General features: G+C 43.0%; 1 protein-coding gene across 4 annotated transcripts in view; it reads left to right on the forward strand.

Annotated features, from left to right (window-relative positions):
- The first annotated feature begins 1045 nt into the window (after window positions 1–1045).
- Window positions 1046–16371, forward strand: part of LOC109994546 (plexin-A1) — a 179669-nt gene continuing 164343 nt past the window's right edge. For 2 of the 4 annotated variants that reach the window (XM_065954586.1, XM_065954587.1), the window contains exon 1: window positions 1050–1222. The gene's annotated coding sequence lies outside the window, so the exon portion shown is untranslated. Of the gene's footprint in view, window positions 1223–16371 lie in introns of all 4 variants that reach the window. The other 2 variants (XM_065954584.1, XM_065954585.1) reach the window with 2 other exon arrangements.

Below are 16371 nucleotides of genomic sequence, written 5' to 3' on the forward strand. Positions count from 1 at the left end.
TCAGTTTGCTAAATTGTCCAAAATATTTGATTTCTTTTTACGCTTGTAAAAAGTTTGATTAAAATAGTGATTTAAAAGAATATTGACTTACTTGTTTTTGAACTAATTACTGAGTTTGAACAATTTATTATTTGACTTAAGGTGGTAAATGATGAATGGACTTGGACTCGTGTAGCGGTTTTATAGTGCACTTTTACACGACATGTCACATTCACACCACATCAACACATTGAGGCAGAGGCTGCTATGGATAGTGCCAAACTAACCATCAGATTCAATATTCCATTCACAGACATTCCCATGACACAGCAGCAGGAACTATTGGGGTATAAGGACACTTCCCAGCTCTAAGCTAACTCTGGTACAAGGCATCAAATGGAAACAAAATGTTTAATATTGTACATGGTCCCTTAATAAAACAAAATACAAAAAAACATGTGACTGCATTAGCTGGAGACCGAAACCTTAACCTTCAGGTTGGGTCGGGAGACGACCAATACTTTCACTGAGCCACAGAAGCCCCCTATTATCTTAATACTCAAATGTATTCACCTCACCACACTCATACTGTGCAGAAATGATGGTGACAGATGTGTGTAAAATGAAATGACCACTTTTGGTAATATTTTACAGTCGATGTGAGACTGAAACTGTTTCAGGTGTTTAATGTTTAAAACTAAAATGAAGTAAATATTGCTTTGGTATGCAATGATATAGGCCTAAAAAACAACAAACACAAAAAAACTATTACTTGACTTTGGGTGACATTTCATTGCCTTAATTCATTACAAATAAAACCATTGCTGTTCAGTAGCCTGAATACATAACACTTATATAAGATTTTACTTAGGAATGTGAATACTTTTTACAACTGTTATTATGACTAAACAAAACATAAAATAAAGTACATCTTTTGTAAAAAAAAAAAAATGTGGCAATGGTGATTATTCCCAAAGCTCTCACAAGTGTCTTTGTCCCACCATGAGTTGGCACAGGGGCGCCCTCTATGGGCTCGGCGAGGTACTGCAGCAGTAGAGCGCCTCCTCCCTCTCTCTCCCCCTCTCCTGGAGCCGGAGTTGCATTCCTCTCCTTCCCTCTCCATTCACACGCAGGGAGCCGCCGGAGAGAGAGCACCGCCGCTCCGTGACCAGAGAGGAATGTCCCTAAGTTTTGGAATTTAAAACCATGGCGAGGATATCGAGCATGAGGATCACCTGAACCTGTAAGTACCGTGAAAACTCCGACGAGAGGCTTTTTTTTTCTCCCTCGGAAGCAGCGGGGTTAATGGTGGAGCCGGCTTAAATATTTTTAGGTTACATTTTTTTTTCTCCCTCCAGTGCTCCGTGTGGTGAGTTTGTCGTTGTGTTTTCCTCCCGCTTCTCCTCATGTTGTCTCCGCTGTCCGTGCATGTTTTTTTTTTCCTCCGCGAGTTTTGAAGAGCTGGAGGCTCCGACCTAAACCCGGCAATTTCAGAAGCACGAAGACGAGTAGAGAAGCGACATTATCCAGTTTTCATTGAGGTGTGTGCAGCTTGTGTTAGCGGTGTGTTGAACATGCGCCCCGGTGTGACCGCCACCAGTCCGATTAATCCGCAACGAAACTGAAAAACTATGGATATTAAATGGCACCGAATCAGGCTTTAACTTTGTAAACTGGGGCAGGTCTTAAAAATGGTTTCACGTTAAACACCTGGAACTTCAAATTAGTGAAAAGGTAAGGTGTGTGTTCGCAAGTAGCCTAACGTCAGATTTGGTGCAGTATGAGGTGAGTTTGTGAACGTCGGATAGACTCAAAACATGTACTTTTCAGATGTGGAAAGACTTTTGTTAGCTTATTATAAAGTCAAATAAACCTCCTGTAACAGCTGCCTGTGCTGTGGGTGTGTGTTACTGTTGCTTTGCCTCAGAGCAGGAATGCCACCACAACCACCATAATACATAATCACAGGTATTCACCGAGCTCACACTCACTGTCGCCTGGATAAATAGTCCTTGAAAGCTGCCTATAGCTTTTACATGAAACATTTGCTTTCGTGCTTGTTTTGCTGCTTGTTCATTTTGATTTGAAGGTATCCTGCCCTGGCTTTTCTGTTGTAGCCTAAATGGACCTGAGGGAGGAGTTGTGCTGGATTTCTCTTGGGGAGGCGGACGTGGTTGTTTGCTTGTTTAAAAAAAAAAAAAAATCGATTCACCTATTAGCTTTGAAATAATTAGAAATTGTGTTGGTGTGTTGTGAAAATAGCGTTAATCTGCTAACGAATGGGAGGCAATTTGTGTGGCTTTGTTATTCGACAGCAATTGAATTCCCCCTTTGAGCAGGGCTGGAGTGGTGAGAGCTGTCTGTGGGTGTGTGGAGTGCCTATCTTGTCAGCTATTGGAAATGCTCTCATTGCTCTATCGGATTCTCCTCAACTGTATTTTCAAATCAAATCCTAGTCAACCAAAATTAGACTACCCACCCACACCCCCGCACATTATACATGAATTCATTTGGAGCCCAATTCAAATATGTATTTATGAATCATATTAGAGGAGCAAGAGACTAGACATGAACCCTTGTTCATTTTGGGAGAGAAAGGAGGGGCAGTGGGGCAATCTGCAAAGACATTACTGCAATACTCCGCTACTATTTAAACAGACATTAACTGCGCATTTCAATAATACAGTGACATTTAATCTGGTGATACTTGTGTCTTATCTCCTCTGGCAACCCCTAGAAGACACTGGCGTTTGTGTGACTAACATCATAACTCTTAATAAAATGTGATGTGACCCAGTTTTGCCTCAGTTCGGTCAAGCAGCAGCTCCTTTTAATGACAGTTCAATGCGTGGACGAGCATTCACATGCAAATGATGCAGGATTTAAACCGTGACATGAGTGCTTGTTTAAGAGGTGGTGGCCAGTCACAGCTCTAAATCATTCAGCCACAGACTGAGTGACACCTCGCCCAACAGTGCAAGAGTGTACCTAACTTGTTCAGTCAAAACAAGCATGCTCTACATGAGTGTGTGACTGACAGCAAGGAGGGGCAGTCATGTTACAAATTTAGAGATGACCCAACCCATTTATTTATTTAGAGTAAAGTCTAGTCTAAAGAATAAGAGTATAGACATTTTCTAGGGACAAATATGGATAATAGATACAAACAACCACTTATTACCTGACCCCAATCGCAATGAATTAAGGGTGCAGTTTCTGCAGGAAACAATCACACTTAGATGAATATCCCTTCAAGAATTTCAAAAAAGTTCCCACCTTTATACAGCTGAACTCTTCAGAAAATCTTTTCTGGTAACCTTGCATGGCAATTCACATGAAAGCTGGCAACCCAGCCAGAAAATTACACACAATTTGCCTCAATCTTCCCTAATTATGATACAGATCTGCCCCACAATAGCCCAGCAGTGTCATGAATTTTTGAAAGTCTGCCCTGTCCGGTCTGGCTGCTGCCGTGAAGGGTAAAATCTGTGATGTCCAAACTTTGGAATTCGAGCTGACATGTGCACTTTGCACCCCCTCTGCTCCTGCCTTTGTGTGGCGCACCCCCCTGTCGCATTCCTCTGGACTTTTCATTGAGCAGCATATTTAAAGTCTAATTAGATTGTAGATGGATGACAAAGCAGGAGGGCTGGTGCTGAAGTGAGGACTGAATCCCAAGTTGGCACTTTTAAGACAAGCCCTAAATATTTTAATTTACTGCATGTGTTGATGGATTTTCAAAGAGGAATTAAAATAGAGGATTTAAATTGAATTCCATCATGCAGATCTCTTGGGACTCTCTCAGCTGGAGTAAAAAACAACTTCATTGGGTCACTGAAATAGTTTTTATATGTGAAAGGATTTTCAGTGTATAGCTGTATCCTTTAGGGTGTACTGTACTGTGATTCATTGCTTTCATGCAGTGAGTCGATATATGGGCTGCGTTCACACTCACAGTGAGCAGTGTGTCTCTGCATTGCCAGACTGAAAACATTTTTTTTGCTCCTTTTCCAGTTTCCCTTACTGGTGGATATTTTAAACCAGTGTGACAACCTCAGCCTTTTCTCTTCTATCTGCCGACCACTCTACTCCAGATTAATGCTGCCACTCAGGCTTTCTCTCCCAGTTTTCCTCCTTCCGTTTCGTTGGCTCTTCCTGTTGGGAACCAATCGTTGTCTACGTCTGCCTCCATCCTTCAACACCAGATCTCCCTCCACCCTTTTCAGTTTTCTGTTCCTCCCCCTTCCTCTCTCCTACCATCTTTTCTCTCTGTCTCCCTGCATGCCGGTTGTCTTCTTTCTTCCCACTCCATCTTTTGTCCTTTACTCCGCAGACATTCCACACTCCTTCTCCCGTTTCTATTTTTCAATCAGTTCTCCTGTACATTTCTGGTGGGATATGACCAGTCTCGATAACATGAAGAAGCATGCTTTACAACAATCGATAGAGGACCCCCCCTCAAACGGATACAAGGGTTATGTCAGAGAGTGTCCCAGGCTGAACTCTTGTGTGATTGAGGGCTTTCTTCTTGGCACAGCAGCGCTGTAATGCAATATCTGCTTTCATATCACAGGCGGTAGAGATGGTGTGTTTTTATTACATAAGTTTTCATTTGTGTCAGTCTTGCTGTGTAAGACTGTGTAAGACTGTGTAAGTCAGAGGTTAACAAAGTTGCTGTTGCTCAGCTCAGATTGAGTTTTCTTCACTACACTTGTCTGTCCTTTGCTTTTCTACTGTTTGTTTCGTTTATTTTGTTTTTTTTATATCCATTCTTACCTCTCTACATTGTCATTCTTCTATCTCTTTCTTAACCTCCTCCAGTCCTCTCTCTTTATCCCCTATTCAAGTGTTTTACTTGGTCTCTGAGGTGAGTGCTGCGCCCTGAGGCAGGAGGCACACAGCAACAGCAGCAGCAGCAGCAATATTAAAACGCACTAAAGAGGGACCAGCAGCAGGGCTGAACCCAAAGGCCCTGTCACATACACACATCCTCAGACAAACACACACACACACATACACAGTTCTCATGGTGCTAACACCTCTCCAGCAGACAAGCCTTAATATGAAATAAACTCACTCGCCAATACCTGGCGGGCCTGTCTTGACTGACTGCTCAAATAGGAATGACCTCCATTTGGCCCAAATAAGAAGCTGGGATTGAGAGTCAGTGGGTGGTGTTGAACTGCAAAGTGCTGGTGCATTACGAATCATATCAAGGGGTGAGTTTGCAGGTGAGCCGGCAGCAGAAACCTTCATCAGTGCCAATCAGAAGGGAATTTGAAGGTAGACTGAGCTATCTGCAAGCTTCATCACATTTTTAAGGAGGGTGCACTGTGGGTTGGCCATTTTTATTTTAGTCTCCAGAAAGTGCCTGAATTAGAGAGGGTGCATGGTGTGAGTGCCAACAAAGAGAATTTGAAATGCAGGCTTGGTCTGTGTTGTTTGACACATTGACCTTTTAAAAAAAGATTCCTTGTTGCATCCCTCACTTCAGTTGTTGCCAAATAAATACGACCAACAGAAAATTCCTCTGCCAGAAAATGGCATTTTTTTTCTTTGAGGGAAGCAGCCTTAGTTTCTCTGTTTCTGTCGTGCTCATCCAAGTGAACTGTCTGTTATGTATAATTAATTTTCTCCTCTCTCTCGGTTTATTTTTATCGCCCACTTTTAAGCATTCCTTCAAAGGACCCCTCCCCCGTGTCCGTCCTCCGCAGTGCCTGCTGAAAGTGACAGCTGCTTGGGTACGGGGGATGCTTTTTGAAGCAGGCACTAAAAAGGCCACTCACTCAAGACGACTTGGAATAGAAAAATCTCTCTGGTTCTGACGGTATCAAAAACATGCCTGCTTATCTGGCTGCAAATTGAAAATAAGTGCCGTCTCCGCTGTAGCTTGTGCTGCCTGTTGGGGAGCGGGATTGACATGGTCCCCTTTTGTTCAAAGGGCTGTTGATTAGTTTGCTTGAAATGTAAAGCAGAGTGATGAGTTTGACTGAAGCAGGGCACAAAGCATGTCTCTTGTTCCCCTTTTAGCAAACACTTGGTTTTCTTGACAGGAACACTGAATTGGATTTTTTTTCTTGAAAAATCTTATTGACATTCCCATAATTTGTGGAATTGGCTCTCCTCCAAACCCCCCAAAAACCCCACACTGTGATTGGTAATGATTGACCCTTAGATCCTGGCACGTCACCACTTAGATTGAGTTACAGTCATACTGAAGGTTCTGCCTGAAGGTCCAAACATGCTGAATTGACCCTGGTTCCACTTCTGACCCACTGGCCTTGTATAGAAATCCCACCACACCCACAGCCAGTGGGCACATCCCCGGCGTATGCGGTTCCCCCCTGGCATGCTAATGCTCTCGTCAGCATTCTGTCCATCTCCCCGCAGACACTGAGTCAGACAGGCAGCACGGGCCTTGATTTGCTTGGGCATAAAGAAACGGCTTCTCTTGTTGCATTTCCTTGGGAGAAGATCTGTTGCCTGCTATTGATCAGGAGGTTGCCTCTTTTCCTGTAACTTTAGACAAAAGCTACACCTGTCATCTTTACTGGTCTCTAAATTTAGAGCAAAGATTTACTTAAATAATAAAACAATCTGGGAATTTATCACAGTTATTGGGGGGAAAATCATCAGTTTACTGTAAATAACTGTCATCTCTTTTTTTCTACTCGCATAGACTATTTGTCTTGCAAAAACAGCAGCAAATTTGTGGATTCTCTCCGTTCAACGTTTACTGTATTGTATTGGTCTTTAGAGATGTGTTGTGAGTTACAGAAAACATTGTTCGGTGTGTGTTTGGTTATGCAAATTTGGTAATAATCACTTCAATCTTTGAACAAATGTGTTCATAATCAGTCAAAAAGACCAAAAAAAACAATTGGCCTTAACTGTGATATGTAATAAGGGTGCTGTACAGAGGTTCTAAGGTGTATGATTGATTGCTGCATTTCATTATTATTTTTGAATAAATGATTAAATCAAAGCTATAAATATTTAGATACTAAAGAAACATCACACATACCCAGTCTTTTCCTTTCTTTTACTTTCCCCTTGAGCAAAGAACACCAGTTTTATGGCTTCAGTATTAAAAAAAGCAGATCCTTGAGCGGATGTATTCGACCCCTCCTGTCAGTATCATCGGCAGAAAGTGTGTGTTGCTGATGCTGAGATAGTCTCAGCGTAGATGAGGGAGCCTACTGGTTGTTTACCGTGCTCACCCGAGTCTGTCTGCTTCTTCAGGCATGTTTGGCTTGTTAATGAGAACCACTGTGTGAGAGAGAGGAGGCAGCGCACTGTGGGTGTGTGCCTCTGCATGTATTTGCATTGAGATAAGCAGTGCATCTTCAGTGCATTTGTTGCTGTGTGTACAGGATACTGTTTGAATGTGGCCATATTTGTGAGAGCTTGGGCATCCCTCTTGCTTAATATAAGGTAACTCTCCACTATGAAGGAGAAAGGAGTTTACACAGGCACATAGCCATTTATTGTTGTGATTAATGTTAATGGTGCAGCAACTCATAATTGCTCACTTTCTTTTTCTGCATTCGCAGTCTCTGTATCTCCTACTTCTTCATTCTGTCTTCCATCTTAGCCCCCCTTTGCGCACAAACATACACACATACACTCCCTCCTGGTTTCTGTTGTATTTACCTAAGGGAATCTTTAATAATTCAGGTGGTCTGTTCTCCCCAGCCCTGTAAATAAGACTAATAGAAGGAGGGTCTTTGAAGAGAACCACTTGCCCAGGGAAAGCATGGCTGTGGGCTAGCCTATGAATCAGCTAGCTACCTGTCTGGCTCTTTAACTGTGGCTGTGTTTAACTGTGGACTAACCAGCAACAATCTTCATGTTAGCGGAAGGAAGAGGGACCTACCTAGACGGGTCAGCAGTGTAGAGGTGTCCATGCGGTAATGGGCTTTGAGAAAGTGTGTGCAAATGCTTATAGGACACAGGTAAGATCGCTTTCTCTCTCTTTCCCATTAGTTGTAATCTGGCTTGTTTTTGTGTATGTGCATACAGCTCATAAACCACACACACTGATGTCAGCACCTGTAAGTGTGTTTACCAGATGGAGATAAGTGCTCATTTATTCATTTTGTTTACCACTCATTTTTTCCCTTGAGTGCCTGGCACTCTTTAGATGTGGGCTGGTGCTTCTGGCTGGGTTGGTGTGTGTTTGTTTGGTGGGGGCTAATATGGGCAGATACTTCAGGGAAAATACGTCAATAAAGGGACATTTTATTTTAGCTTTTCAGCGTAACAGAATAGGCAGTTAGCCTTTTTAAATCCACTTCAGCTGCAAAAAGAAGGGTAGATTTTGAGCAGCTTTGCTCTTAAATCACTTTGGAGCACTTCCCAGCCTCTCACCTCCCAATGTTTAACTGTTGGTAGCCACTTTTCCTAAGCAGGGACCTAGTGGGACCTGTGAAGCTTAGACCCCGGTTCAAAACTTTTCCCAGCTCTGACTGAAAGAAGTGAAAGTCTGCAGAAATAGATGGATACTTTATTTATAATCATGTCCTTGTCACTGAAATTGTTAGGACTCTAGGTATCCATTGCCCGATGCTTACAGTGTAACCAAATTTATGTTGTCAAACAACAAATGTGGCCTTAAACCACCTGAAAGTAATGTTAGGAGCATAGAATATCCTACACTTCTTCCCTCTTACACCTCCTTTTCTGTCCGCGGCCTCTTTGTCAGCTCCCTCTTTTGTGCTCCTCTCAAAGGGTTAAAGAGGGAGAAGTGATGAGTAGCCTGCCGAGTCTGGTCTCCATTGTGTGTTGGCATTGTGCCACTGCATAGCATGTCGACCGTAGACACATGTACAAGGGACTTTTCTCTATTCACAGGCACTACAGTTACACAGTAATACTACCCTCACCTCCTGCAAGTCAATGCAAATTCTAACCAAAGGTCTGTAGCATTAGTAGGGAAATGATACCACTGGTATAGCAAAGGCAGTTCAATGCAAAGGGACTCAAATCAGATTGAAAGCTTTCTTTTGCATGTCGTGGCTTCTTCGTTGGCCTTAAACCTCCTTGTCATGTCTCAATAGCTTGGAGAACCTTCCTCTAACATGCAGCATGTTATGTAGACGTTTTTGGACGATCCAGGTTGTTTTTTCCTATTCTCCTTCAGTTGAAACATGTGTACACGGACCATAAAAGCCTTGTTTCCCTCTCTTCCCTCCCTTTCATAGCTTGTTAAGAGGAAAACCACTTGACGGCATGTTGTGCAGAACATCCGTGGCTGCTCAGCCTAATTATTTTAGCAGACCTGGGTTACCTCAACCCAGCAATGGCCTTATTCCCGGGGGTGCTTTTTAAGTTGGCTCTTCCTCCTCGACCCCCTGTGGAGGAGACGCAAGCAGAGCAGGGGGACTACAGGAATAAGCACTTCAGACCAGACAATGGTGGGTGAGGGGGTGGGGTGTCGATTGTAACCAGAAATAGAAGAAGAACAGGAGGAGGAGGTAGCAGCCTCCAAACTGGGACAAGAGGTAGTCTAGGAGAAGGTCAGAGGTTAGACTGATCCCTACTTTAAAGGTGGAGTGGGGGCATGGAAGTTTTATTGCCAGGGCCGTCTTGTTGCTTTTTGCCCAGCTTGGGGTGAAACCTTTGAGCCGCTACTGCTATTATGGGGGAGGTGCGTTTAGGTGGGCGTGGGTGCGAGCTTCACATTGCTGTCCCATGATGGCTCCAGTTGTGCTAGGGGACCTCTGACCCTGGCCTCCTCTCCTTGAACTAGGAGCTGTCACATAGGTCAGTAATGTGCCACCTCACTCATAAGGGGTGGTAGGTTTGAGAGCGTGCCTTATGTTGTTGCTCTCAGGTTATCTATTTATTTTATATTTTTTAAAGATTTATTTTGGGCTTTTCATGCCTTTTAATGCAGAGGGAGGACAGTGGATAGAGTCGGAAACCAGGGAGAGAGAGCGGGGAATGACATGCGGAAAGGGGCCACGGGTGGAAGCGAACCCGGGCCTTCCGCTCCAGACGAGAGTCTCAATACATGGGACGCGCGCCCTAACCATTGCGCCAACAGCGCGCCCCTCTCAGGTTATCTATTACTATTTTATGAGTTTGTTTGTTCTCTCGGCTTGCAGATCTTCCCGAGCGGACAATTAGGCAGAGCATGTGATGAAGCAGCAAGCTAAAATAAAGGAATGCATCACTGATACCATTCAGCTCCTGACGGGACACTGCATACCAAATCAAATGGGTGTATAACTTGTGACTGGTGTGATGTGCTGATGCATGGCAGCTGGGAGGAGTTGCTTTCTTTCTCTCCAAGTCTTTCTCTTGGGGCTGCCCATCCCCCTCCCCTCCACTCTCCTCCCCCGCATCACCAAAATCCATGATTTCCTAGGTTCCTGCAGCATGTGTAGGAATGTGGCTGTTCTGGTTTATCAGCTTGGATCTCCATTTCTACCGAAGTGTGACCTAATTTAGCTCTTGAGCTCAGCATTAAATGTCCTCTGGTGCTCCAGGAGGCTCTCACTAACTGGATAGTGTAAGTCCGACTGGCTTTTAAGGCACCACTTAATGTTGTGTATCTAAAAAGCTGAAACATTAAGTTTAAACCAGACAAAAAGGACAGGGAACAATTTCCACCAAAAAAGTCATCATCAAGCCTAAACCTTTTGCAGAAGACTCATTGTGGAGCCATTGCCACATGTGCTACTCGAAAAACACGGCACAAGCTGTTTTAAGCTCATTCAAGAGGCACACCTCATCCTGCCCTCAGCAATCAGTGCAGCAGTCAAACTTGGCCACAGCACAGACACAATTTCAAAAGTAGCCCGTCTCCCAGTCTTCTTGTAGTTGCATAAACATAAAAGCCTCGAGCGTTTACATTTGTGAAAGGGTGGGATAGAAGAACTCTGAACAAAATGATGCCAGTGTGCACCTTGGCCAGAAAACGGTGGAGGGAAGAAGAAGAAGAAGACAGCAGAGGAGTGAGGGAGGGATCTTGGCAGCACTAGCTGAACTCAGAACAGCAACAAGGCAGCTTGCACCAAAGAATAATAAATAATATGTTGTATGGAGAAGCTCTGCATGGAGAAAAAGAGTGTGTGGGGAAAGAAGGATGACAAAGAGCTGTGTCAAACTTTAATTAAGAACTGAACACAGCATTGGAACAGCTGCTCTTGCTTGCGCCACCCCGGCTTTACGGCTTTTTTATTTGGAAGCCAAACAGATGTTGCAAGGGGGTGGCGATTTTAGTTTGGTTTCAGGGAAGAGGAGGAAATTAAAATCACCCATTCTTTAGTCTGGTGATTTCGGGGAAATACTGCTAAGCCCACTGATCACAGTAATGATGGTTGTGACCCTACTTGTGTGGTAACTTGCCCACGTTACAGTGAGTTAGATTCCTTTTAGGGAAATCTTTAAAGGCTTTCACTATTGCAGAAAACTCCGGAAAATCTCCTGAAATTTAAAGGGAGGAGCTGTATGTGGGAACACAAACAACCAAATATTTCTTTCGGACTTCACCTGGAGTTTCTCCTGCCAGCCCCTAATATTTTTTTGTGAACAGCCTGGTCAGGAGAATATCCGAAGCAGTCCTCCTGAAATTACCTAAATATTTTCAGGAGTGCATATGTGAAATTGAATTGCTCTTGTGCAAAGTTCTGACCTCCTGCATAGTTCAGGACAACACATATTATTGTATTGCATACATTTAACCATAGCTGTCTTATTCACTCACTGCAAGCTGCTCAGGGGAAAATTATTAAACAAACACTTTTTTCTTCAGACGCTGGACTATAAATCGTAATTTATTAAATTATGGATGAATGTTTTTTGTTTGCAAATTATTAATTGTTTAATCAAACAGAGAATAATGATAAATAACCATCTACTCTCAGATTTTTGACCAACAAATAACCATTCATTTTTATGAAGAAAGACTGAGGATAGTGTCACTTTGTTGTTTTCAGAGACAACAATTAATTGTTAAATTCTGTATGAGTTGAAATTGTACAGCTCTCGCTAGTAACTTTTCAAAGCAGTTTTGAGCTTTGTGCCATCTCTTTCCTTGTTGTGCCAGCTGGGCTTCGGAGTATATGAGAATTTGAGCTTCAGTCTTTCTCTTCTCATCAAAAAAATTCTGTCCAAAACAGAGAGAGATTGTTCAGCTTTTAACCTCCTTTATCAGTGTGTCTCTCTCCCTCTTTCTCATTCTGTCACTCTCCTATGGAGGACGTGATGAAAATGGCTGTTTAATCATGCAGAGAGGTCAACCAATCAAAGAGCCTGGGCTGAGTGATTTAAGGGCCTATTCAGAGCACAGCTGGAGGAACATGCAGAGGGAGAGTGACGGAGAGAGAGAGAGAGAGAGAGATGGGTTGTGGTTTGATTGCTGCATGATGCAGTTCAACACTCATCCACTTATCACTGGTCTGGTCTCACCAATAATTGTCTCTGATAGATTGATGTATAGCGAGAGAGATGAATAGACAGAGCAGGTAGAGGGGTGGAGAGTCAGAGAGACTTGTGTATTAGCAAACCGACCCTCAGGTGATGAGATATAAACACACACTCCAAACTCACACGACCTCATCAACAGGAGTTCAGTACCACATCTTTTTCACATTAACTTTGTAAGGCGGCTTCCACTGTAACTGCAGAGCTCAATACTAACCACTTTCTCACTCTCGTTCACACAAACACACGTGTTGTCTGCAGTCTGGGGAGTTCTCACCTGAATGTAAATGGAAGAGGTTGGCAGATGGCCGGGAGGAGGGTAGGAAGTAAAGATAGATGAAGATGCTGTTTGTCTCTTTAACCTAGTGTCTCCTGTCTTATGCTGCTTTCACACAAACCTCTGTCCAAACCTTTGCTGCAGCTTCGAGCACACACAAAAAAATCAGATCTTACCTAATTCTATGTGCTTCATAGGATAATCATGTTTCAATGTTTTTTATGTGCAGGCTGTATGAAAAGTGAATGCAGTAGCTCCTGGCCTGCTAGAGTCATGAAATGGATGCAAGTTATGAAGTTGCCTATGTCCACCATAATAAGGTTGTAGAAATAGGTGTAGTTACTTGTACATGTATTTGCAGTGGTTACTTCCATTCACCTTTTGATACCAAAGATGGCTGTTTGTGTTCCAACCAACAGACCCTGACATTAGCTACTTGACAAAAAGAGATATTATGCCCTCTCCCTTTCTCTTCATAATTGTGTCTGATATTAAACTATTTTTTTGCTGTGGCTAGAGGATGACTAGTCTAGTCTAGCTGAGGGGATGGCCAGTGTGTTTAACATTAGACACATGCTTACATAAAAGCTAATGCAGAATGACACGTGGCTTCCCTTATTCTCTAGTTCTTGGCTTCTAGGTTTCTAGGTCTAGGTAATATAATCCTTTGCTTGCCTGCTCTGGAAATGGCATGTCTTTCTTACACTAGCTTCACAACAAAGATGGAAAAGAATTTCAGTGGATCTTGACAGGGGTATTACCTGATCAACTTTATTGAGTCAACGGTATTGACTTTAGCTCCTGTTCACTCGTCACCTTGACATGGCAATTTTCCACAAGGTTTCTGGGGGAAGCTAAATGTTTGAAAGGGATGTCTGTCACTCCTGCCCTGTATTTTCTGCTTGACTGTCTCTCCTCAGTGCTCTACTTCTGCAGCTATTCCTTGACTTCTCTGTTTCCATTTCCCCATTAAACAGAGAATTGTTCTGCTGGTCAGTTGCCTCACACCAGTTTAACACTGTGACCAATTATACAGAGTCAATATTTAGCCGTTTCAAGCTCATTTAAATTAACAACCTGCGAAGTACTTTTATGCTTTGGATTCATTTTGTATTCCCTAATGCATGAAGCTTGGCTTCCCTGCTGAGGGAATTTAAGAGCAATTTATTTTTTAACACTGCAGCACCAAAAAAGAACTGGAGTAGCAGACAGTGTGGGAGGTATCAAGTTGGAATGCTCTGGATAAACTACAACACCATTTCTAAGTCAGCTCAAGCTATGTTATGTGCATTCATATTCAGTCAAATTATTTAAATCAGCCTTTATCTGAAAAAATCAACAACACACCAATCTTTCAACTCAATCTTTGTTATGCTCATATAAAATGAGGAAATTAGACAGCTGATATTTGTGTTTTGTGCATGTGTATACAGTACATAGAGAGAGAGAGAGGAGCTTGAACCAGTGAACATTTAACATTTGTAAATAAATCACTGAATCTGTCATAAAAAAATATTCTTGTTTTTTACTGTCAACTGATTATTTCAGTAATTTATCACAGTATTGCTCCCTTTCTGTCATCCCCTGTGTTGAGTCCTCTAACAAGTATCAGTGTCTGTATGAAAGCTGAAGTTTTTGACTGTAGAGATTTTGTTACTTTGTGCAGACTGTAGCTCTGCCAGTGTGTCTAGTCCCGCCAATGAGTTTGTATTGTAGAGTGCCACTCCAGCAGATAGCTGGCCTCTTGCTCTCTCTCTTACTCTCTCTTTCTCTCCCTCCCTCCCCATTGCTCTGACCTTGCGTCGGCGTGTGCTGATGAGCGCTGAGTGGATACACTCATGAGTGGTGTGTGTGCGCGTGTGAGCGCCGGAGAAGCCGTGGGAGCTCCATTTGTTGTGTAAATGCGAGCCGCTAATTGACTGCCGGGCACGCAGCCTCTCCTTCACCGGCTGAACCCTGCCCTCCGCCGGGTCCCGGGGATCCTGCCAGGGGAATGTTTGCACCCCTCACACACACAAACACACACATCCACGCGCTCGCAGCCTTCCCTCCCTCTCTCTGAGGAGCAGGCCTGGCACAGGGCCAAAGTGAGGATGGGCAAAGTGCGGGGCTGCTCTGTTCTCACTGTGCCTGTCTGTGCTCTGTGTTGAGCTCTTATCATAAAAAGCTCTTCTCCATTACTCATAATAATATGGTGTGCCTTTTGACACTCTTTTATGCAATGTCTTATTCTTAAAAAGTTATCATTTTCGAACATATTTTTGATGAATTGACCTTTTTTGAAACCTTGATCCCAAATCCCCTGTTTTGCACATGTTGCACACATTAAAACTGCCAAATGTAGCTACACTTATGTTCTACACTTATGTTCAGATCATTTCAGACGCGGGCACTAGGCACAGGGGTCGTATCACTTTTAGCCTCAGTAGTAAGCCCACATGAGACAGTTAGCCCAGCTGTTGGCTGGCTAGAGGCCCAGATCTCACACTCAGAAACCCAGTGGTTTTAATGTGAGGCTGGATGAATTAACAGGCTCTGCTGCAGATAATGCCCCTTTGACATCTTGACTGAGTGTTTGCATCCCTCTCCACTGTCACATACAAGTGTCTATATTATGCTGTCAGGGGTAAGTTGAAGTTCTTAAGAATGACATGTGGATATTCATTACAAAAATTATAGTGATACGTAAAACAGTGCTGGGTAATATTACACTGTATTATCACAATATTATAAATAAATCACAGATACATTCTTGGCTCATTCAAGTTGTTTTCATCATGAAAAGAATCATGATATGGAGAAATATCTTGCCATAATCAGGTTTTTTTTTTCCTTGCTCAAAATGAGGTCAGAGGTGTTACCTTTCCTACCTTGAACATGAACGCATATACTGGCTAAACACTCAAAGCGTTCACACGGCTCAGTAATAGAACACTTGTAGTTCACACGGCAAGTAACTGTGATCAGTTTATTTTGGGTGCTGTTATCAAGGAATTGAGGAAATGCAATCATAATCACAATAGATATGTGGGGAAAAAATGTACGCACGCACCTGCATCAGACCTCCTGTGCACAAGTTTTCCCAGGCCAGTCTATTGTTCTGCAGAGGTAAACATCAGGGCACAGAGAGAGAGAGGAACGGACAAACAATAAACTGACACACTCTCCCGTTACTCTCTGTTTAGACTGCAAACACAAAAGAGCAAGTGTGTATGTGTGTTTGTGTGTATAGCCGGCACCACAGTAAACTGTAGATCCTGAGAATGAGAATGAAAGTTGAGTTCCAGCTCTGGACCTTGTGCATTAGAATATCAGCGTGCCCGATTTCACACCATTTACCTTCCCAGATCAAACATCCTAATGTCATTTTTCAAAAATGCAGGGGTTAGCTAGCCACACTCAAACTCTTTGTAGTTTTTGACTTGATATCTATACACAGCACTTGATTTTCAAAAGTGGTCAACACTTAAATTTGAAGGAAATTTGTTTTAGGTGTTGGATGGCAGCAAATGAGACACAAAGAGACAGAAGCTAAAGGATTTACCATCAAGCTCGCCACTTATGCTCCAGTGACAACAACAATGGGATTAGTGGGCACGCTAAATAACTAAGGCCTAGGCCAAGCCTCTTATACTGTCACAAGGCTCTTTTTAATGTATGTTAATACGGTCACCAGTACTTTA

This window comes from Labrus bergylta, chromosome 5, assembly GCF_963930695.1.
Source record: "Labrus bergylta chromosome 5, fLabBer1.1, whole genome shotgun sequence".
Lineage (NCBI taxonomy): Eukaryota > Metazoa > Chordata > Actinopteri > Labriformes > Labridae > Labrus > Labrus bergylta.